The sequence below is a fragment of the Bos mutus genome, chromosome 23 (assembly GCF_027580195.1).
Source record: "Bos mutus isolate GX-2022 chromosome 23, NWIPB_WYAK_1.1, whole genome shotgun sequence".
NCBI classification, from domain to species: Eukaryota; Metazoa; Chordata; class Mammalia; order Artiodactyla; family Bovidae; genus Bos; species Bos mutus.
This window is the reverse complement of record NC_091639.1, coordinates 40264049-40289338: the sequence shown is the minus strand read 5'-3', so window position 1 is coordinate 40289338 and position 25290 is coordinate 40264049. Positions and strand designations below refer to the sequence as shown.

At 38.8% G+C, this 25290-nt stretch overlaps 1 protein-coding gene across 3 annotated transcripts in view; it reads right to left on the bottom strand.

The window, feature by feature from the left end:
* FKBP5 (FKBP prolyl isomerase 5) overlaps nt 1-25290 on the bottom strand; it is a 120591-nt gene that overhangs the window by 73595 nt on the left and 21706 nt on the right. Inside the window, exon 3 of one of the 3 annotated variants that reach the window (XM_070361211.1) lies at nt 23256-23286. The exons of the other annotated variants lie outside the window; for them this stretch is intronic. The gene's annotated coding sequence lies outside the window, so the exon portion shown is untranslated. The remainder of the gene's footprint in view (nt 1-23255; nt 23287-25290) is intronic. 3 annotated transcript variants of the gene reach the window in all.

Sequence of the window (25290 nt, the reverse complement as noted above, 5' to 3'; positions counted from 1 at the left end):
CATCTCATCCTCTGTCATCCCTTCTCCTCCTGCCTTCAATCTTTCCCAGCATCAGGGTCTTTTCCAGTGAGTCAGTTCTTCATATCATGTGGCCAAACTATTGGAGCTTCAGCATCAGTCCTTCCAATGAATATTCAGGACTGATTTCCTTTAGGATTGACTGGTTCGATTTCCCTGCAGTCCAAGAGACTCTCAAGACTCTTCTCCAACACCACAGTTCAAAAATATGAAGTCTTCAGCACTCAGCTTTCTTTATGGTCCAATTCTCACATCCATACATGACTACCGGAAAAACCATAGCTTTGACTAGACGGGCCTTTGTCAGTGAAGTAATGTCTGTATTTTTTAATATGTTGTCTAGGTTGGTCATAGTTTTTCTAACTTGGGGCAAGCATCTTTTAATTTCATGACTGCAATTACCATCTGCAGTGATTTTGGAGCCCCCCAAAATAAGTCTGTCACTGTTTCCATTGTTTTCCCACCTATTTGCCACAAAGTGATGGGACTCGATGCCATGATCTTCATTTTTTGGATGCTGAGTTTTAAGCCAGTTTTTCTCTCTCCTCTTTCACCTTTACGAAGAGGCTCTTTAGTTCTTCTTCACTTTCTGCCATAAGAGTGGTATCATCTGCATATCTGAGGTTACTGATATTTCTCCCAGCAATCTTGATTCCAGCTTATGCTTCACCCAGACCAGCATTTTCCATGACATACTGCCATGATCTTCATTTTCTGAATGCTGAGCTTTAAGCCAACTTTTTCACTCTCCACTTTCACTTTCATCAAGAGGCTTTTTAGTTCCTCTTCACTTTCTGCCATAAGGGTGGTGTCATCTGCATATCTGAGGTTATTGAGATTTCTCCCGGCAATCTTGATTCTAGCTTGTGCTTCTTCCAGTCCAGCGTTTCTCATGATGTACTCTGCACAGAAGTTAAATAAGCAGGGTGACAACATACAGCCTTGACGTACTCCTTTTCCTATTTGGAACCAGTCTGTTGTTCCAAGTCCAGTTCTAACTGTTGCTTCCTGACCTGCATACAGATTTCTCAAGAGGCAGATCAGGTAGTCTGGAATTCCCATCTTTTTCAGAATTTTCCACAGTTTATTGTGATCCACACAGTCAAAGGCTTTGGCATAGTCAATAAAGCAGAAATAGATGTTTTTCTGGAACTCTCTTGCTTTTACCATGATCCAGCGGATGTTGGCAATTTCATCTCTGGTTCCTCTGCCTTTTTTAAAACCAGCTTGAACATCAGGGAAGTTCACGGTTCACATATTGCTGAAACCTGACTTGGAGAATTTTGAGCATTACTTTACTGGCATGTGAGATGAGTGCAATTGTGTGGTAGTTTGAGCATTCTTTGGCATTGCCTTTCTTTGGGATTGGGATGAAAACTGACCTTTTCCAGTCCTGTGGCCACTGCTGAGTTTTCCAAATTTGCTGGCATATTGAGTGCAGCACTTTCACAGCATCATCTTTCAGGATTTGAAATAGCTCAACTGGAATTCCATCACCTCCACTAGCTTTGTTCGTAGTGATGCTTTTTAAGGCCCACTTGACTTCACATTCCAGGATGTCTGGCTCTAGGTGAGTGATCACACCATTGTGATTATCTGGGTTGTGAAGATCTTTTTTGTACAGTTCTTCTGTGTATTCTTGCCATCTCTTCTTAATATCTTCTGCTTCTCTTAGGTCCATACCATTTCTGTCCTTTATCAAGTCCCATCATTTCATGGGAAATAGATGGGGAAACAGTAGAAACAGTGTCAGACTTTATTTTGGGGGGCTCCAAAATCACTGCAGATGGTGACTGCAGCCATGAAATTAAAAGACGCTTACTCCTTGGAAGGAAAGTTATGACCAACCTAGATAGCATATTCAAAAGCAGAGACATTACTTTGCCAACAAAGGTCCATCTAGTCAAGGCTACGGTTTTTCCTGTGGTCATGTATGGATGTGAGAATTGGACTGTGAAGAAGGCTGAGCACCGAAGAATTGATGCTTTTCAACTGTGGTGTTGGAGAAGACTCTTGAGAGTCCCTTGGACTGCAAGGAGATCCAACCAGTCTGTTCTGAAGGAGATCAGCCCTGGGATTTCTTTGGAAGGAATGATGCTAAAGCTGAAACTCCAGTACTTTGGCCACGTCATGCAAAGAGTTGACTCATTGGAAAAGACTGATGCTGGGAGGGATTGGGGGCAGGAGGAGAAGGGGATGACAGAGGATGAGATGGCTGGATGGCATCACTGACTTGATGGACATGAGTCTGGGTGAACTCTGGGAGTTGGTGATGGACAGGGAGGCCTGGCATGCTGCGATTCATGGGGTCGCAGAGTCGGACATGACTGAGCAACTGGACTGAAATGACTGCAAATAAGCAGGGTGACAATATACAGCCTTGACGTACTCCTTTCCCAATTTGGAACCAGCCTGTTGTTCCATGCCCAGTTCTAAGTATTGCTTCTTGACCTGCATACAGATTTCTCAGGAGGCAGGTCAGGTGGTCTGGTATTCCTATCTCTTTTAAGGATTTTCCACAGTTTGTTGTGATCCACACAGTCAAAGGCTTTGGCATAGTCAATAAAGCAGAAATAGATGTTTTTCTGGAACTCTCTTGCTTTTTCGATGATCCAATGGATGTTGGCAATTTGATCTCTGGTTCCTCTGCCTTTTCTAAATCCAGCTTGAACATCTGGAAGTTCTCGGTTCACATACTGTTGAAGCCTGGCTTGGAGAATTTTGAGCATTACTTTGCTAGTGTGTGAGCTAAGTACAATTGTGCAGCAGTTTGAAAATTCTTTGGCATTGTCTTTCTTTGGGATTGGAATAAAAACTGACCCTTTTCAGTCCTGTGGCCACTGCTGATTTTTCCAAATTTGCTGGCATATTGAGTACAGCACTTTCACAGCATCATCTTTTAGGATTTCAAATAGCTCAGCTGGAATTCTATCACCTTCACTAGCTTAGTTCTTCTAGGTCTTTGATAAAACATTTCTTCATCTTCTCCATTTTTTCCCCAAGATTCTGGATTATCTTCACTATCACTACTCTGAATTCTTTTCTGGAAGGTTGCCATCTCCACTTCATTTAGTTGTTTTTCTGGGGTTTTATCTAGTCCCTTCATCTGGGACATAACTTTCTGCTTTTTCATTCTAATGAACTTTCTGTAATGTGCTTTTTGTTTTAGCTGCTGTGGGACTGTGGTTCTTCTTGCTTCTTCTGTCTGACCTCTGATGGAGGAGGCTAAGAGGCTTGTGTAAGCTTCCTGATGGGAGGGACTGGTGGTGGGAAAAACTGAGTCTTGCTCTGATGAGCATGGCCTTACTCAGTAAAGCTTTAGTCCAACTATCTGCTGATAAGTGGGGTTGCACTCCCTCCCTGGCAGTTGTTTGGCCTGAGACAAATCAGCCCTGGGCTCTATAGTACAGTTAACAGGGACCTTCAAAAGGGCTTACACCAAGGGGGACATTGCCCCCGTCCCTGTGGCAAGGCCCTGCCAACCCACGCCTGCACAGGACACCCTCCAACACCAGCAGGTAGTTTTGGTTCAGCCTCCTGTGGAGCCACTTGCTCCTTTCTTCTAGACCTTGGTGTGCACAAGATTTTGTTTGTGCCCTCCAAGACTGGAGTCTCTGTTTCCCCCAGTCCTGTGGAGGTCTTGTAATCCAATACTGCTGGCCTTCAGGGTCAGATTTCCTGGGGATCCCCAGTCCCTTTGTTGGATCCCCAGCTCACCCACCTGGCAGGTATGGGATTTGATTTTATCATGATTGCACCCATCCTACCATCACGCTACAGCTTCTTCTTTGTCTTTGGACATGGGATATCTTTTTTTGGTCAGTTGCATCGTCCTCCTATAAATGGTTGTTGAACAGCTAGTTGGGATTTTGGTGTTCTTGCAGATGAGCACACATCCTTCTAGTCTGCCATCTTGAACCAGAAGGCCCAGATTTAAGAGATCCCTAAGAGCAGGGCCATGGTTTGTCCTTATTTAGATTCTCCAGAACACCTCTACCTTTTAGACTGATAAGACAGAAAGGGCAAAGAATTTGGAGCTCCTTACAAGCTGTGTGATGTTGTTTACTTTTAATTTCTGCAAGCCTTTTATCTCTACCTGTGTAATCAGAATAACAGTAACATCTCCTTTCACAGAGTGACTTTCTGGATTAAATGATATGATGTTTATGTTAAAAGTATACTAGCTCTTATTATCATCAATCATCTAAAATGACAGACACCTTTTCATGCAAGGCAAATACTGAAAAGCTAATCAACAGACAAAACAAAAAACATCTCACTGCCTGCTGTCATGATGAATTTCCTAACAGCTCTAGTGGCTGAGCAGGAAAAGTCAAGACTTAGAAACTTCCACAGTTATTCGTTATTAGGCTAATAATGGACGTTAAGGTTCCCTAAGTCACTGTGCGATCCTCTTGCCTACACAGTCAAAAAGAACTATTTTATACTTGTGACAAATGTCTTATTGATAAAACTGATGATTAAACAACTAAATGTATCTTAACTCACTTCCAGTTGACCTAAACTTACTTCAATGTCAACAAAGACACAAATCAAACTTTGCTGTACTCAAAAATCTTCAAAGAGAACACCAAAAACCAGGGGCTAAGCCCCTTTGCTTTATTTACTAGTACAGTTTATACCAGACACCAAAGATCCAAATGCTTGGCTCAGGGTAAGGGAAAGGTCAGAACAAAGTGTTCTCAAACAAACAACAACAAAAACTAAGTACCTAGTTGTTGTATGTGATGCTGGGCAAGACAGGAAAATTAGATGAACAAGATTTGTACCCAAATTCCAGTAACCTACCACTCACAAAACACTTCTCTCATGCGTAGAAATTTGCAGAAAGCACTTCAAAAACAGGGAGAAAAGATCTTTTAAACATTTTGGAGGTCGGGCTTTACAGATACATTGACATCCATCAGTAAACCCCTAGGAAAACCACATCAATAAACAAGTTAAAACCATCAAGTGAGAGGTTATTAGGGAACAGGACAGTCAGAGGGTCTTGAAGCATGACCCTACAGACTACTTATACTTAAAAAAAGGAAAAGGGCTTTCCAGTGGAGTGGTCTGATCACACAAGTAACCTACATCGTGACCAAACTCTGCATCTTCTTTAACACAGGCTGGTGTATCACTGTGCCTCCTGCTGTGATGTAATAGGAAGTATACAAGTGGTATTCCTACCAAAAATGTTTAACCTGAAACTAAGCAAGAAGAAAAGACAAAAGTAGGGTGTGGAACATTCTACAAGACAACTGGCTTAGACTCCTCAAAATGTTAATGTTATAAAAGAAAAAACATTTAAAGAAAGGAAAGGGGCCTGCTCTGGGTTTAAAAAGACTAAAGAGACACAACTACCAAATGCAATGTGTGATCCTTGGCTAGATATCGGATTAGGAGGAACAAAAATTTACAGAAGCAAATTTTGAGGAAAATTTGGAAAAACAGACTATACATTACCTTACCATTGTTGTATAATGTTAGCTTTCTAGAGTGTGATATAGTATTGTGGTTCTGTATAGAATAATCTCCTCATTCTTAGTGGAGACATACTGAAGCATTTAGGGATGAGGTGCCATGACGTGTGCCTCGTACTTTCAAATTATTGACGGCCTGTGTGAGCACAAACAGCTAAAAACAAAGCATTCAGAAAGCATGAACGCAACACATCCAAAGGCAAGGCCTTTCTTCTGAATGTTCGTCATTTGGTGTTCAGCTAAACTTTCAGATGAAAACTCTGTGATTCAAAAAAACATTTCCTTTTGGTTCTAACCCTCCCCTTTAGAAACAGTGGCTTGCTCAAATTCAAATAAATAGGGAACTTGTATACATTGATTTGCAAGCTTTACAAATCTCAGCTGATAAAAGAATTTGCTCTTCAGTTTTGGTTCTAACACTTGAAGGGATACAAATAACCTTCATGATCTGAAAATGATTTTGACCAGTATGGAGTCCACGTGAAAAGAAGTAGCACAAATAATTAAAACACAAAGATAAAAACCAAACTAAAGCTTTGTTGAACTTTCAAAGGCAGATGAATCTGGAAGAATAAATAAATAAACTGAACTTTCTAAGTATTTACCCTTAATTCCAGTTATGCCATCTGATACAGATTTTTGAATCAGACAAAACAAATAAAAACTTCTCTGATCCAGTGTTACATGAAAAAAAGGCTGTAAGAACAGATAATTCCTAAAAACCAATTGGACACACTGAGAAAGTTTCACTTTTTTTATAAGAGAGCTGTGTCTTTGTTCCCTACCCTATATTTATTCTGGATTTAAAATCACTCTGTAGCTATGGATATTAATCTATGATAAAGCTTACTGTTCTGAACTGTCTAAAGGGGGAAACTGCTGCCCAGTGCCTCAGAAAGAGAACACACAGTTCGTTCTGTTATGGATAAGCATGCATTCTCCAAAGTGCTGGTCAGCAAACACCTGAGACAGCACAGAAAAATGAGACTATGTTGAGCATTTCATCAACAGTGCACTGAAAACTTCAATTTACCTAACTATATTGTCATATTCCCCCAAGTGAGAAATCATTCTAAAGGTTTATCCACTAAATTAACCTTGCATATTACATACTCTACTCATTGTTCTCTTTGTTAAAATATATGTATCTTGTATCAAAGATTATCCTACTGTCTAGCAAGAGTTTTCACAAAGAAGGCAGAAAAGAATAGAGAAACTGGCTACTTTGGTAGGAGCACAGAAAATTACATTTTTTAGTACCACATATGTCTGAGCCATAAAGGTTTTTAGTCTCCTAAAACTAAAGCACAAAAGGAAGAAAACACAAGGAAGGGCTTAAGACTGAATGCAGTGTAAGTGCATCCTAATTTTGAGAATATTCATGAAAGGATGAACTGGAAAGCCCTCATTTACTTTCAATCCCAGGCCAGTAACACTCAAGTCCAGTCACAGAGGAGCGTCAGGAGGAGTTATCTATCTATAGACAATACATACATATAAAAGACAGGATATACGTGCACACACAGGAAGCAACACCAAATGTATAGACTATACGTCTATATGAAATCGCACACTGTATCTATTCACCTATGTCCCTCCAGTTATTCGGTTCTTTACACTGGGGTGGGGAATGGAGAGATGACAAAAAACACTCTAAGACATGTTCATACATTTACTTTTCCTCCTTTAAAAAAGAAACCTCCAAGAACATATGCAAACAACCAATAAGTACATGAAAAGATGTTCAGCATCATTATTCATAAAGGAAATGCAAATCAAAATCACAATAAGATAGCACTTCACACCCATCAGGATGGTTATTATCAAAAAAGGCAAAGTGTTGGTGAAGATGTAGAGAAATCGGAACCCTCATGCACTGCTGGTAGTAATGTAAAATGGTGCAGCTTCTGTGGAAAGGTTTGGTGGTTCCTCAAAATATTAAACGTAAAATTACCATAGGATTCAGCCATTCCACTCCTGGGTATGTACCCAAAAGAAGTAAAACCAGAGACTCAAACAGGTATAGCAGCATGATGCACAAAAGCCAAAAGCTTAGAAAAAAATCCAAGTGTCCATAAACAAAATATGGCTATGTGTGCAGTATGAATTATATATGTTAAAATGAATATTATCTGGCTATAAAAAGGAATGAAGTGCTGATACATACTACAATGTGGAGGAACCTGAAAATGTTATGCTAAGTAAAATAAGACACAAAAGGACAAATATTGTATAATTTTACATATATGAAGTATATAGAATAGGCAAGTTTACAGAGACAGAAAATAGAATAAAGATTACCAGGGGCTGGGAGAGCAGAGAATAGAGAGTAGTGGTTTAATGGATACAGAGTGTCTTTTGGGGGAGATATAAAGGTTCTGAAAAAGAGTGGTGATAACTGCTCAGCAACGTGAAGTACGTAATGCCACTGCACTCTCCTTAGTCCTCTGACCTTCCCCTTAATTGAGGACACCTTCTGCACTTCCAGTGCAATCCCACAGTTCTGAGTTGAGCCTCCAGAAGCGTTCTGCATCAATTCTGGAGGGAGAGACCAAAGATTCCGGGATGTCGAATCATAAAGATGGGAGAGGAAAAAGAATCCTAAATTGAACTACCACTTGATAGCTACAAATTGCTTCCTCCTTTATTGTCTCTCTCAGATGCATACAATGCTTTGGTAAATTCACTTTTCCCAGTAATTATTGAAGAAAGCAAAGTTAATAGACCAAATTTATAGTTACTCCTGTCACTAACCATTTACTTGGGTAAATTACTGTTCTTAAATGAGTAGGAGGCAGAGTTAAATTAGTATTAAAACAAAACAAAACAAAAAATCTAGAAAACACGAGAACATCCAAATGGCAAATGTTGAAAGACAGGACCAAGGTCAACTTTCTCCCTCTGAAATGGCACTGGAGAGACAGAAAAACTTATAAAGCTCTGAGCTTGAAAACAAGAAAAAATGTATCCCTGAACTAGAACGCAGAAGAGATCAGTCCCAAGGAGAGAACAAAGAGCAAACTGCCTTCTAAACACCAGCTATAACAGCTCTTCCCAAGGGAACCTGGACACCCTCCCAAAGAGCAGAGAAATTAAGCAGAGCCCCGCCTGCGGACAGCAGATGCAGTGTTCCATCAATTAGGACAGGCAGGCTTCCCTCCTTCCCAAATGCACAAGGTGGCTCCCATTTTCTTCTATAAAGAGGTAAAAATTTTCTTTATTCCAGAGGTTCAGCTATACCACTAGGATATATATAGTATTTGTCTTCTTTCCTTCATCTGTGCAAGGGCCTTAACATCCTGGTCCTTAAATACTGAAAACAAGTCTCTGGAGATCTCAGGGAAGTTCCTACTATTTCTTTTCCTTCAATGTCTGTCCTCTGCTTCCAGAAGTATAATTTAGACAGACTTGGGTATATCCTTGGTTATATCCTGGTTATATCCTTCAGGTCGCCTAAACATGTTTCTGGGATAAATATCAGAAGTACTCAAGAAGCTTTAAAAAGTCACTGATGCCTGTGGACCCACTTTCAGAGAGTCTGGATGAAACTGGCCTGTGATCAGGATATCCGTGTTTTTAGAAAGCATCTCAGATGATTCTAGTGTGCACACAGGGTTGAGAAACATTGGTCTTTTCTCTCAGATTCCATCTTTGTCCTTTTGCTCTATATCCTAAAAGATACCTTTTGATGAAATTTCTAGATCACCTTTTGTTTGTCAGCCATGTCCACTGTTGTCACTTAATCTGTACAATGGATTTTTAAAACTAATGTTTATTTCTGTATACTCTTACTATCTGATTGCTCATTTTTTCTTAGCATGTCCTTACTTCATGGATGCAATTACCTCCCAAATGTTTCTGAAGATTCTTAGAATAAAATGGGACATCTCCCATGAATACATATGTGGCTAAAAAGTTTTTAAGGAAAAAAAATGCGGATTTTATGTATTCCCTAGTATCTCCCGATTTTGCTGGTGGTGCAGATGGTAAAGCATCTGCCTACAATGGGGGAGACCCGGGTTCAATCCCTGGGTCAGGGAAGATCCCCTGGAGAAGGAAATAGCAACCTACTCCAGTACTCTGGAAAATTCCACGGACGGAGGAGCCTGGTAGGCTACAGTCCATGGGGTCGCTAAGAGTCGGACACGACTGAGTGGCTTCACTTTCTAATATCTCCCAAAGGCACTAGGCAGTGGTGAAGATTGAGCAGTTAAACGGAAAGGAGAGAACGGCAGCATACGTGAATATAAAGTAGAAGGGTATGTATAAGATGCAAGAGTGACAGGTGAGAATTTTGATACTCATATTATGCTTACAAAGGGAAACAATAAAATGCTTTGGTTGAAAGGGAACTGAAGAGTGAAGCCTTAAGAATAAGAAATAACTAGACAAGCTTAAATACACAGGGGAAAAAGTCACAGGGAAACAAAAAAGTAATGATTTGAGAGTAAGAACACAAGCATAGATTTTCCCTGGTGGCTCAGAAGGTAGTGTCTGCCTACAATGCGGGAGACCTGGGTTCAACCCCTAGGTTGGGAAGATCTCCTGGAGAAGGAAATGGCAACCCACTCCAGTATTCTTGCCTGCAAAATCCCATGGACGGAGGAGCCTGGTAGGCTACAGACCATGGGGTTACAAAGAGTTGGACACGACTGAGTGACTTCACTTTCTTTCTTTAACTTACAGCTAAATTAATATGGCTAAATAAAAGTAAGGTTTTCCTCAAGAGGAATGTTTAAATGAAAATTCACAAATTCATACCATAAGAATATTATTCAGTCTTTAAAAAGGATGAGATAAATCTAAAGAGAATATTGAGCTAAGAGTCTAAACATCAAAAACATCAAAACAAATGAACTGAGAAAGGATTTTGTAGATGTCCATCCATTAAAAAAGAACACCACTGTAATAAATGAAATGTGTTGTTAGAATGCACAGTGCCCAATGATTTGGTTCTCTGGGCTGTAAACAAAACCAAAGTCACTCGATGATGTCAAAAAGGGACAATATATGTGGTACAGACAATGTGGTATATCACAATTATTTGCAGTAACCAACTATGGTTCCCAGTATAGATTTGGTGTATACAATCATTTTAGAGCACTGGATTACAATTATGCAAATATTACATGCCAAAATGTCTTTTTCATCATTGTTCTTTCCTAGAGTTAAGACAATTAAACTCTAAAAATATTCATAGGAAACAGGTGAGGCCTTAGCTATTCTAGATAAAGTGTAAGTCACTCAGTCATGTCCGACTCTTTGCAACCACATGGATGATACAGTCCATGGAATTCTCCAGGCCAGAATACTGGCGTAGGTAGCCTTTCCCTTCTCCAGGGGATCTTCCCAACCCAGGGACTGAACCCAGGTCTCCTGCACTGCAGGCAGATTCTTTACCAGCTGAGCCACAAGGAAGCCCTTATTCTAGATACGCAATCTTCTAACAATGACATGCAAGTTGGAACACTGTCCAACATGTACTATGAAGTGAATGGGAAGCTGCAGAAGAATTAGTATGATCCTATTTTTAGGAAGAAAATGGTGTACATTTACTAATATATACAAGAAATGTATATTTAACCACTGTTAAGATAGTGTTACCTCTGGAAAATGAGATTTAGGAGGGTAAAAAGGAATTTTCATTTGTAAAATTTATCATTTAAATATTAATGATAAGTATATATTTCTTTCATGATTTTTAAGACAAGTTTTTTTAAAAAAAAGATGAAATGATGAAAATACTTCATTGCACTCATCAGGATTTTTTATTCTTTCTGTTCAATTTAATTCAAACATGGTGGAGTGCCTCCTATGTAGAGGAAGCAAACTCTGGTTGAATGAGGGGTGCTTGTAAGAGATCCAGAAGGCAGTCGGGAGATGAAGTCTGCACTCAGGAGAGCTCTGGGTGACAGTATACATTTGGGAGTTATCAGATTCTACAAGGTAATTAAGATACAAGTATAGGGGCGCCCTAATTCATAGTCCAGTGGCTAAGACTCAGTGCTCCCAATGCAGGGGGGCCTGGGATTGATCTCATCAGGGAACTAGATCCTGCAAGTCGCAGCTGAAGATCTTGCATGTCTCAGTAAAGATCAGAGACGCAACTAAGACCCTGGTCACAGCCAAACAAATAAAAATAAATATTAAAAAAAATAAATAAAAGTACAGTTGCAATTGCTTCTAGGAAAGTGAAATTGGCTTTCAAACTTTTAATGTCCCAACCTCACTTCTGATTACTATGCCCTGTGGCAGTACAGATGAAATAATTTCCATAGAACTTACACGCTGCTAAGGGTAAACACAGGAGTGAGCCTCTATTCATGTTTTGATAGAAAAATTATATTTCCACCTGTGCCACAGAGGTATATTAACTTGAGTTGACTCATTTGGATCAGTTTGATTCCAAGTCTGCTGATGATTTCTAAGAACAGGACAACAAGGTAACATATGGCAGAAGGGCTGTAAACATCACACAGGCAGAGTGTGTCCTATTCATTTTTGAACCCCCACCACCTAGTGTAAATGGACATACAAGAGGCACTTGATAAACACAAATGAACTGTGATATTCAAAAGCAATCAATGTAAAGATAATAAAATAGTAGACAGTGTAAGGCATCAGCACTGAAATTTAATTATCAGTTGACTATATTCCTTTTCTAGGTCTACTCTGAAAAATCTAACCTGGAGAATGACACCATACCTAAGAGAGGACCTTCCAAGCTGACAAGTTAACCTCCTAAGTGAATCCTGCCAGCTAGATAAAGATTTGTCCATCTTCCCAAGTAAACACCCTCTTTGGAATGACTCACATATTCCACGCTTCCAGAACAAATTTCTAATTATAGGGCATGTATACAATAGAGTACTGCCCTGTGCCTGAATTTAACCTCAAACCTGTTGTAACTAAGCTACAGGATCTTTGGTTCTTGCTCAGTTTTCCATTTCTCCATCTGTAAATTTTGGGGGCGGGGGTAGAGGGGGTGGGGTTAGACTAGAGTGATAAATCTGATTTATTCCAACTCCTAATTTTTTAAAAAAAATTTATTTTTGGTTGCACTGAGCATTCAATTCTGCACACAGGCGTTCTCTAGTTGGAGCAAGGGGTGGCTGTGGTGGCTTCTCTGGTTGCAGAGCACAGGCTCTAGGGCACCTGGGCTCAGGAGTTGCAGCACACGGGCTGAGCTGCTCCAGGGTGTGTGGGATCATCCCGGACCAGGGACAAACAAATGTCCCCTGCCTTGGCAGGCAGATTCCTATCCAGTAAGCCACCAAGGAAGTTCCAACTCTAATGTTTTATATCTAGGATTACTTTTTAATGAATAAGTGCGTGTTTTACCTTATAGGAAAATGTCGTTTGATATGTGGAATGGAAAACAATTCCCAAGGAATGGAAAAAGTTATTCTGGTATCACAGAGTTCACTTTCTACTGCAATCTTCTGGTAAAACTTTATTAATTCTGAGGGTTATCCTCTTAGATATTTTCTACAGCTGCCGCAACAGTTCACCAATGTAATGGCTTAAACAATATGCACTTCTTATCTCACAGTTACGGAGCGCAGAAGATAGAAATGGGTCTCATTGGGCTAAAATCAAGGTGCTAGCATGGCTGCACTCCTCCTGGATGCTCTAGGAAAGAGTCTTCTGCTTTTTCTAGACTCTAGAGGCTGCCCATCAGCTCAATTCAGTCGCTCATTCGTGTTTGAGTCTTTGCGACCCCCATGGACTGCAGCACGCCAGGCTTCCCTGTCCATCATCAACTCCCAGAGCTTCCTCAATCTCATGTCCATCGAGTCAGTGATGCCATCCAACCATCTCATCCTCTGTCATCCCCTTCTCCTCCTGCCTTCAATCTTTCCCAGCATCAGGATCTTTTCCAGTGAGTCAGTTCTTCATATCATGAGGCCAAAGAATTGGAGCTTCAGCATCAGTCCTTCCAATGGATATTCAGGACTGATTTCCTTTAGGACTGACTGGTTTGATCTCCCTGCAGTCCAAGGGACTTTCAGTAGTCTTCTCCAACACAACAGTTCAAAAGCATCAAATCTTCATCGTTCAGTTTTCTTCACAGTCCAACTCTCACATCCATACATGACCACTGGAAAAACCATAGCTTTGACTGGATGGACCTTTGTTGGCAAAGTAATGTCTCTGTTTTTCAATATGCTATCTAGGTTGATCATAGCTTTTCTTCCAAGGAGCAAGCGTCTCTTAACTTCATGGCTGCAGTCACCATTTGCAGTGATTCTGGAGCCCAAGAAAAGAAAGTCTGTCACTGCTTCCATAGTTTCTCCATCTATCTGACATGGAGTGATGGAAACAGATGCCATGATCTTAGTTTTTTGAATGTTGAGTTTTAAGCCAGCTTTTTCACTCTCCTCTTTCACTTTCATCAAGAGGCTCTTTAGCTCTTCTTCACTTTCTGCCATAAGAGTAGTGTCATCTGCATATCTGAGGTTATTGATATTTCTCCTGGCAATCTTGATTGCAGCTATGCTTCATCCAGCCTGGCATTTATGATATACTCTGCATATAAGTTATATAAGCAGCCTTATGGCCCACTTCCTCCATTTCCAAAGCCAGCAATATCATCTTCTCTCTGGTCATCCTTGCTATCCCCAAATGTAGATGGTGCTATGGTCACCTTCTCCCTCTGGCCACAGATGGGAAAGTTTCTCTGCTTTCTTAAGAATCCCTGTGATTATGTTGGGCTCACCTAGATAATCCAGGAAAATTTCCCCACCTCAAACCTTTAACCTTGATCATATCTGCAAATTCCCTTCTTCTCTGTTAGGTAACACTAATAAATTCCAGGAGTTAGGATGTGGGCATCTTTGGAGGGATCTTTATTCTTCTATCTACCTTAGATGCCTAGTCATCCAAACAAGATCGTAAGAATGTCTCCCAAGCCTAGAATTCTGTTGACTTCCACCATCTTACACTCAGTATTCTTTCAACATTCCTTCCTCTCTCTCCATTTATTTACCATCCAGTTGGTTTACAATGTTCTAATCTGACAACAGAATTAAATCTAACATTTGATACATTATTATAAAAAATTCTTCAGACTTTCAGAAAGCCCAAATTAGAACATTTATTCAGTTTCTCAATTTTGTAATAAGTTAAAAATTATAAGTAAACTTGATAAATACAGTGCATGTTTTCTCACCTCAAACTTAATCACTTAAAAATTAGTTTAAAAACTGAGTCCCTTATCTGATTCTGAAATGCAAGCAGCTTGCTATCCCCAAATGTAGAACACACAAAATTTTTTTTAAGAGTTGACAATAAACTGCATATATTTAAAGAATATACAATTTGTAAGTTTTGACATACATATATGTATTCATAAAGCCATCACTGCAATCAACATAATGAATATATTTGTCAGCCACAAATTTTCTTTGTATCTCTTTATGATTCACTTCTCTCTGGCTTACATCAGAGCAATCTCTGATTTGCTTTCTGAATAGTTTGTATTTTATAGAATTTCATATAAACGGAATGTCTTTTTTTCCTCCTGAATTCTCTTACTTTGAGAATAAAATACATTGTTGCATGCATCAACAGTTCGTTCCTTTTTGTCGCTGTGTAGTATTCCATTGCATGAGGCAGGGCACAATGTCTGCTGCTGATGCACACTTGGACTGTTTGCAATTTTTGCCTGTTACAAATAAAGCTGCTATGAATATTTGGGTACAAATCTTTATGTGGTCATATGCATTCATTTCTCTTAAATAAACGCCTAGGCGTGGAAAAGGCTAAATCACAGAGCAGGTGTATATTTTAGGTCTTTAAGAAAGTGGCAAACTGCTTTCCAAAGTAGATGTACCATTTTGTATAGAAGTGTGTAAACGTTTCAGCTGCTCCATGTCCTCACTAACAGTACTGTAGGCCTTTTTAACTGAAGACATTCTAACATCTACATAGTGGTGTCTTATTGTGATTTTAATCTGCATTTTCCTAATGAGTAACAGTGTTGATCATCTTTTCATGGGCTGACTTGCCATCTGTGTATCTTCTTTGGTGAACTGTCCAAATCTTTTGCTTATTTTTGACTTAATTTTCTTAAGTTTTGAGAGTTCCTTGTTTAATCTGAATATCTTTAATCAGATGTGATCTGTTAATATTTTCTCCCAGTCTGTGACTTGTCCTTTTATTCTCTTAAAGGTGGCTTTCAAAGAGATGTTCTTAATTGATATACTCCAATTTATCTTTTTCTTCTATTATAAATCATGCTTTTGGTGTTGTATCTTAAAAATCTTTACCAAACCCAAAATCAAAAATATTTTCTTCTAAAAATTTTATTGATTTGGGCCTTACATTTAGGTCTACGGTCAATTTTGAATTAACTTTTATATATAAGGTAATGGCACCCCACTCCAGTACTCTTGCCTGGAAAATCCCATGGATGGAGGGGCCTGGTGGGCTGCCGTCCACGGGGTCCCACAGAGTCGGAAACGACTGAAGCGACTTAGCAGCAGCAGCAGCATATAAGGTATGGAATAAGGTATGGATTTAGTGTTTTGCATATGAATATCAAGTTGTTCCCCTACCATTTGTTGTAAACACTAACCATTTTTCTATTTAATTGATTTGGCACTGTACTCAGAAACTGACCATATTTTCTGTTCCATGGGTCTACTTACTTTACATCAATATCACTGTCTTCATTATTGTAGCTATAGTAAGTTTTAGAAATCAGATGGTTTTAAGTCCTCTCTATTCTTCTATTCTAAGTGAAGTGAAAGCCACTCAGTCATGTCTGACTCTTTGCAACCCCGTGGACTGTACAGTCCATGGAATTCTCCAGGCCAGAATACTGGAGTGGGTAGCCTTTCCCTACTCCAGGGAATCTTCCCAACCCAGGGATCAAACCGAGGTCTCCTGCATTGCAGGCAGATTCTTTACCAGCTGAGCCACAAGGGAAGCTCTCTTCTATCCTAGGACCTTTGCATTACCATATAAACTTTAAAACCAACTTGACACTCTCTACACATTGCCAGCTGAATTTCTGATTGAGGTTGCACTGAATCTATACCTTTAGAGAAAACAGACATTATTGAGCTTCCAATCCTTGAGTACAGTATATCTTCATTTATCTTAGTTTTCCTTAATCCCTCTCAGTAATATCTAATAGATTCCAGTGGAGAGATCTTACATATCTTTTAGGAAATTTATCCTTAGGTACTTAGTATTTCAAATTTTACTACAAATGGTATTCTTTTAAAATTTCAACTTCTGGCTGTTTGTTTTCTAGTATATAGAAATATAGTTGACTTTTCTGTATTGATCTTATATCCTGCAATTTTGCTTGTTGGTGTTCGGTTGCTAAGTCATGTCCAACTCTGCAACCCCAAGGATTGTAGCACACCAGGCTCCTCTGCCCTCTACTATCTCCAGGAATTTGCTCAAATTCATATCCACTGAATCAGTGATGCTACCTAACCATCTTATCCTCTGCCTCCTCTTCTCATCCTGCCTTCAACCTTTCCCAGCATCAGGGTCTTTTCCAATGAGTCAGCTCATCGCATCTGGTGGCCAAAGTATTGGAGCTTCAGCAAGTCTTTCCAACGAATGTTCGGAGTTGATTCACAACTCTTCGCTATTACTCATCTGTCTTGGATGCCCCTGTACGGCATGGCTCATAACTTCACTGAACTATGCGAGTCTCTTTGCCACAAGGGTGTGATCCATGAAGGGGGCCACTTTGCTAAGTGCACTTAATCCTAATAGCTTTTTTTCTTTTTAAAGAAATCATGGGCAATCATGTTATCTGTGATAATAAGTTTTACTTCTTCTATTCCAATCTGAATGCCTTTTATTTCTTTTCTTATTTGACTGCACTGGCTATAAGTTCAAGTACAGTCCTGAATTCAAGCTGTGACTCACAGTGGACATCATGCTTTGTTCCTAATGTTGGAAGGGAAGGATTCAGTCTTTCAGTGCTAAGTATGATTTCAGCTATTAGTTTTTCATGGATGTCCTTTATCAGACTGAGGAAGTTTCTTTCTTTCCCTAATTTGTTGGCAGTTTTTAATGATGGATTTTGTTAAATGCTTTTTCTGCATCTATTGAATTGATCACATGGTTTTCCATTTTTACTTTACTATATGATATTGATTTTGAAATGTCAAACCAACCTTGAATTCCTGGGACAAATCTCACTTGGTCACTGTATTTTTTTATCGTTTTATATGTTGTCGGAGTGTATTTGCTAAAATTTTGTTAAGAGTTGTGCAACTGTGTTCATGAAGGATACGAGTCTGTAACTTTTTCTTGTAGTGTATTTGGTTTTAGTATCAGGACAATACAATTGCTATAGAATGAGTTAAGAAGGATTCTCTCCAACTTAATGGAAGAATATGTTTAAATTTCGTATCATGACCTCCAAAAATATTTGCTAGAATTCATCAGGGAAGTCATCCGGGCCCAGAGTTTTCTTTGGGGGAATTCAATTTCTTTAACAGACATAAGATTATTCAGGCTATTCATATTTTCCTGAGTGAGCACTAGTATTTTGTGTCTTTCAAAAATTTACCCACTTCATTTAAGTGTCTAATGTACTGACATCAAGTAATTCATACCCTTCTCTTACACAGCCTTTTAAAGACCACAGTACCTGCAGCTTTGCTGGCTCTTTCATTACTGATGCTGCTAACTTGTGTCTTCTTTTGCTCCTGATCCAACAGGATAGAGGTTTATCAGTTTTATTGGTCTTCTCAAAGAACCAGCTTTTGATTTCATTAACTTTCTGTTTTTCTATTTCATGGTTTTGGATTTGATCTTTAGCTCATTTCTTATGCTTACTATGGGTCTGATATTCTCTTCTAGTTTCTCAAGGTAGAAGCTGAGGACAATGATTTGCTCAACTTGACTTTCTCTAATGTAGGTATTTAGTGAATTTCCCCCTGAGCATTACATTAGCTACATCCCACAAATTTTGATATGTTGTGTTTTCATTCTCTACAAAATGCTTTCTAAATTCATCTTTTTTTCCTCTGACTCATGAGCTTCTTAAAAATCAGTTAGTTTCTAAATGTTTAAAAGTTTTCCACATATCCTTCTATTGTTGACTATAAATTTAATTCCCTTTCAGTTAGATAACATACTTTTTATGATTTAAGTAATTTTATTGATACTATTTTATGGACTAAAATGTGTTGGTAAATGTTCTTCTGTGCAACTGGACAAAATATGTATTCTGCTTGTATTGGGTAGAATGTCATATAAATGTCAGTTTGGTCAGTTGGTTGATAATAGTTTAACTCTTCTAAATCATTACTAATTTTTTTGTCTACTTGTCCAGTTATATGAGATGATGGCTGTTCACTAAACTTATTGTGATCATTTTAAGATGTAAGTCAAACCATATGCTGTACACCTTCAAATAATACAGTGCTAGATATTAGTGAACAAAAATAACGTTTTCGTCCACTAATTCTATCACCTGTGTCATTTCTGGATCTGTTTCTATTTTTTAATTTTCCTCCTCAAGGACTGCTTCCTTGCAAGTCTGATGCTTTTGATTGGAGACCAGATGTGAATTTTACCTTGGTGCTATTTTTTTTTTCCCCTCTAGTTTTTTGAGATATAATTGACATCTAGCACTGTATAAGTTGAGGGCTTTCCTGGTGGCTCAGACAGTAAAGAGTCTGCCTGCGGTGCAGGAGACCAGGGTTCGATCCTTGGGTCGGGAAGATCCCCTGGAGAAGGAAATGGCGACCCACTCCAGTATTCTTGCCTGGAAAATCCCATGGGTGGAGGAGTTTGGCAGGCTACAGTCCATGGGGTCACAAAGAGTCGGACACGACTGAGTGACTTCACTTTCACTGTATATAAGTTGAAGCTGTACAGCATATGGTTTGACTTACACATATCATGAAATGATCACAATAATTTTAGTGCACAACCATCATCTCATACAGATACAAAATTAAGTAGAAATTTCCTTGCAATGAGAACTCAGGATTTACTCTCTTAACAACCTTCCTATATAACACAGAGCAGTGTTAATTATTGGAGAAGGAAATGGCAACCCACTCCAGTGTTCTTGCCTGAAGAATCCCAGGGACAGAGGAGCCTAGTGGGCTGCCGTCTATGGGGTCGCACAGAGTCAGACACAACTGAAGTGACTTAGCAGCAGAAGCAGTGTTAATTATATTTATCATGTTATGCATTATATCCTAGTACTTATTTACCTTATAACTGGGAGTTTGTATCTTTTGACTGCCTTCACCCAATTTCCCCTTCTCCTGCCCCCACCTCTGGTAACCACAAATCTGGTCTCCGTTTCTATGAATTTGTTTTTGAATTATAATTGACCTACAACACTATGTTAGTTCCTGTTAAACAACATAGTGATTCAGTATTTCTGTACATTTCAAAATGATAATTACAGTAAGTCTAATGATCACCACAGAAAGTCTAGTCACAACAGGTCACCAAAGATATGCATAGTTACTGACTATATTCCACACACTGTACATTTCAGACCCTTGACTCTTTTTTTTGCAGCCAGAAGTTTGTACTTCTTAATTTCTCTGACCTATTTCTTTCTTTCTCTTAGTCCCCTCCCCTCTGGCAATCACCTGTTTGTTCTCTGTTTCTGTAATGCTGTTTCTGTTATGTTTGTTCATTGGTTTTGTGTTTTGGATTCCACATGTAAGTGAAATCACACACTATTAATCTTTCTGTCTGACTTAACAACTGTATAAAGATATCACATCTGCGATATCCTTTCCTCTGCTGATGGGTAATTAAGTTGCTTTCATATCTTGGCTATTGTAAATAATGCTGCAATGAGCACATATGGTTACATATATTTTTTCTAATTAGTATTCTGTTTTCTTTGGATAAATATCCAGGAGTGGAACTGCTAGATCACACAGTATTTCTATTTTAATTTTTAGAAGTATCTCCACACCGTGGCTGTACCAATCTACATTCCCACCAACAGTTGCACAAGGGTTCCCTTTTCTCCACATCCTCACCAACATTTGTTATTTGTTATCTTTTGGACAACAGAGTGCTACTTTTTGTATAACTATACATTTTGAGCTTTGTTCTGGGGTGCAGTTAAATTACTTGGAAATAGTTTGATCCTTTTTTTTTTTAATGGTGTCAACAATGACTGATTTTTTTATTGGAAGATAATTGCTTTACAATCTTGTGTTGGTTTCTGAGAACTATTTGAGTCAGTCCTAATGAGGGGGATGAACCTAGAGCCTATTACACAGAGTGAAGCAAGTCAGAACAGTTTGATCATTTTGAGGCCTATTTTTAAGCTTTGTTAGAAGGGATGAGAGCAGTCTGTAGTTTAGCACCACTGCTGGGGCAACACCTTTCTGAATACACTACCTGATGTCCTGTGACTTAGGAGGTTTAATCCCTTTGGCTGGTGGGAATACATACTACTTTAACCTTGAAAAGGAATCAGGTATTATTCCCTCTACTCTCTTCAGATGGTTCCTGGCTTAAGGTAGCTTCCATACAACATGTGCACTGATTATTACTCACCTGAAAGCTTAAGGGGGAACACTCTGCAGACCTTTGAAGTTTCCTTTTTGTGCCCTCTTCTCCAAACTATAGCCTCCTTTACCTCCAGCTCTGTCTCCTCTACTAGAGAGACTGCTGGGATGAGGCTGGGTCCCATGCTGCAGCCTGGAAACTCTCTCCAGGCAGTAAGCTACGATAATTGTAGACTTCATCTGTTTCTGCTTTCTTGGGAATTATCATCCTTTGCTGCCAGTTGTTCAGTGTTTGAAACTTCATATATTTTTTTATGGAGGTTTTGTTTGTTCGTTTGTTATGTGATTACAGCTGAGAGAGTAAATCCAATCTGTTATCCTATGTTGGACAGAAGCACAAGCTTGCAAGTGTATTTTTAACCAAGTATTTTAAGATAAAGGGAGACACAAAAATTATGAATGGAACTTCAAATGGGAAGAAAGTATTTTATAAAATAAGAATTATTTAGAACTAATTTTTACAGTCTGAAATCTAAAGGATGTAGTTTTTCCATAACATTACAAAAGCCAAAACCTATAACTGGCAGTAAGACATCTCTCTCCTAAAATGGCAGGTATTTGATTTTAAAACAACTGTCAAAAAAAAAAAAACTGTCAAAACTATGGCTTTGCAAATATTTGTGAAAACCTGCATAACTTCAGCATCTCGTTTTTCTTTAACATATGTAAGAAGTTTAAGCCTTATGAGAATAAAAAAGTATGATTTTACATTTCTAAATGCAATTAATAAATATAACACAGCTTTTACAAAAATCCGGGTTAAAAATCCCCTTTTATTAATTCAGCTAAAAAATACAGTGCAAATCATCTTAATACTACAAAAAAGTTGGCTTGTGGTTGACACTGGTATTAATAGTTTTTGCAGGTCTATAAAACTTGCTTTTGTTTTGAAACAAACTTCAAATGGACACTTATAATACACAAACCTATCAAGTATTTCAATATACTGAGATTTTAACACTGCTTCCACTGGAAAGAAAGTCCGCAGACTATTTAAAACACACGCACGCTCTGTAGTGGTGCTGACAAACACCGCAGGAAAAGCAGTCTGTCACTGAGTCGGTCACAGGCTTGCTTCTCTGTGCACCTATTTAAACTTTTAACTAGCACCACCTACAGATCTCTACCCTCACTCACCATGATTTCCTAAGAAAACAACATACACAGATGCAAAGAGTTGAAGGAACAAAAGGGCAGAGAAGTCAGTAAAGAGCTCTGCTTGGATGACTTCCCCCTGTCCACTTCTCAAAATCAACCTCCATCAAAGTGACTTATGCAGCTCAGACTGCACTATCTGGATCCTTGCCCTAATGCTACTCAATCATCATTCATTCCATTTATGGATGGCAATTATACAGACTAGCCAGATTCCAAAAATTCACCTAAATATTTGGAGGAAAGTCTTAGTTAAGGTGAGAGGGAAGGCTTTTAATGGACAGTGAGATGGCAAAGAAGAAACTGACGGAAACTGAGAGGAGACAGAAAGGCGCATCCATAGAGCCAAGTGTTAAATCTGAGTCTGGCTCATTCTAACCGTCACCTTATGCCCCAGCTCTTCACCTTCATACATTCTCCCTGGAAAGTTGGGTTACTCTAGTTTTTAGCTACAAAGCTAAGAGTTGCCTGTTGAGTTAAAAAAAAAAAGTATTCCATTAGCCAAACCGTGTAAACCAAAATTTTTAAATTATAAATATAATATAGTTACATGTTACAGCAACTTTAGGAAATGAAGGAGGAAAGAAATCACCATAATCCCAACACCACAATTTAGGAGTCCTTTTTTAAAAACAGATTTTTTACAGCAGTTATAGGTTCACAGCAAAACTGAACAAAACAGTCAAAACAACCTTGAAAAGAACAAAGTTGGGAGGACTCACACTTCATAGTGCTAAAACTTACTACAACGTGACAGTAATCAACATAGTGTGGTACTAAGATGAAGACAGACACACAGATCAGAACAGAACTGACAGCTGGTAAATAAACTCTTACATTTATGGTCCATTGATATCTGAAAAAAGTGCCAAGACAATTCAATAGGAGAAAGATCAGCCTTTTTTCAACAACTGGTGCTGGATCTTAATATGCAAACGGTTATGAAGTTGGACACTACTTCACACTACATACAAAAAATCAACTCAAAATGGACCAAAGACCTCCTCATAAGAGCTAAAACTATCAAACTCTGAAGAAAGCACAGGAGTAAATCTTCACTGACCTTGGATTAGGCACTGTTTTCTTATGTGAAACTGAAAGCAAAAAAAAAAAATACATCAGCCTTCATGAAAATTAAAAACTCTGTGCTACAAAGGACACCATCAGGAAAGTGAAAACACAACAGGATAAGAGAAAAATTTTGCAAATCAAATATCTGATAATGAGATTGTATCTAGAATATACTAAGAACTCCTTTAACTCGATAATAAAAAAATAACTCAGTTAAAAGGGGGCAAAGGATTCAGACATTTCTCCAGACAAGATTTACAAACAGCAAATAAGCACACAAAAAGATGCTCAACATCATTAGGCATCAAGGAAATGCAAATCAAAACCACAATGAGATAGCACTCCAAAACCACGAGGATGGCTATTAGCAAAGAGACCGATAACAGCCAGTATCGTCAAAGATATAGAGAAGGTGGAACACTCATACATACACTGCTAGGAGAAAAGTACAAGGATGCAGCTGCTGTGGAAAATAGTCTGGGAGTTCCTCTAAAAGTTAGTTATCATCTGATCAACAATTCCAAGAAAAATGAAAATATGTCCACACAAAAACCTGGACATGAATATTCATAATAGCTAAGGAGCAGAAACACTCCAAATGTCCATTAGTCGGATATGTCCATTAGACATTAGTCAGAAATGTCCATGAGATAGATAAAAGTCATATACCCATACATTAGAATATTATTCAGTGATGAAAAGCAACGCAGTACTATAACCTGCTGCAACATGAACCTTGAAATATTATGCTAAATGAAGGCCAAGCACAAAATGCCATATCTTATACAATTCCATTTATACAAAATGTCCAGAACAGGCAAAGCTATAGAGACAGAAAATAGACTGGTGATGTTATTGGGTAATCAGGAAAAGGGGGTGACTGCTAATGGGTATGAGATTTCTTCGAGGGTGATAGAGTGTTCTGAAGTGGGGTAATGGTAATAGTTGTGTAACTGTGAATATACCGGAAACCACTGACTTGTAGATTTTAAAGAGATAAATATTATGTGAATTTTATTTCAATAAAGCTATTAAAAGATTAATCTATTGAATGGATGAACCATAATTAATTATATACATTGCTTCCAATTTATCTACTCTATGTAACACAGCTGTGAATAGTTTTGTGCCTAGGCTTTATCACATTATAAAATTAGGGGTATGAATTCGGTTTGTAGGACTCTTGGCTTGACAACATGGCAGCAAGTCAGTCAACTTCTTTGTGCCTCAATTTCCCCATACATGACATGAGATTACTAGCATCGATACGTCTTTGGATTCTGAGAAATAAAGTAATGTGCGTAAAGGGCTTTACACGGTGCCTGTCACGTAGTAAACTTTCAGCATTAGTTGTAGAGGCAGCTATTCTAATTGTTATTCTAGTCTGCATTATTTTCTGAAGATGATTTCCAGAAGGGGTATCACAAACTCAAAAAAAAAAAAACCATGGACATTTATGTCTGAATACATCCTGCCAAACTACACATATCAAACTGTAAGTCACTTCAGTCGTGTCCGACTCTGTGCGACCCCATAGACGGCAGCCCACCAGGCTCCCCCATCCCTGGGATTCTCAAGGCAAGAACACTGGAGTGGGTTGCCATTTCCTTCTCCAATGCATGAAAGTGAAAAGTGAAAGTGAAGTCACTCTGTCGTGTCCGACTCTTAGCGACCTCATGGACTGCAGCCTACCAGGCTCCTCCGTCCATGGGATTTTCCAGGCAAGAGTACTGGAGTGGGGTGCCATTGCCTTCTCCGACACATATCAAAAGCGGTGCACTAATTTTTGGCAGTAGTAACTATATGAGAATCAGAGTAACCATGCCATCATCAACACTATGTTATAATAAATTTGTTTTCTTAATAGGCATCTCATTTTAACTGTTCATTTGTGCTGCTTTTGAAACCCAATAGCTTATCAGCTTGAAACCCAACAGTTTTTCTAATTATCATATAAATCCTACATACCCTGATCATCTACTTAATGTGAAATCTGTGCAAGACACTATACTGGGGGCTACAACAGA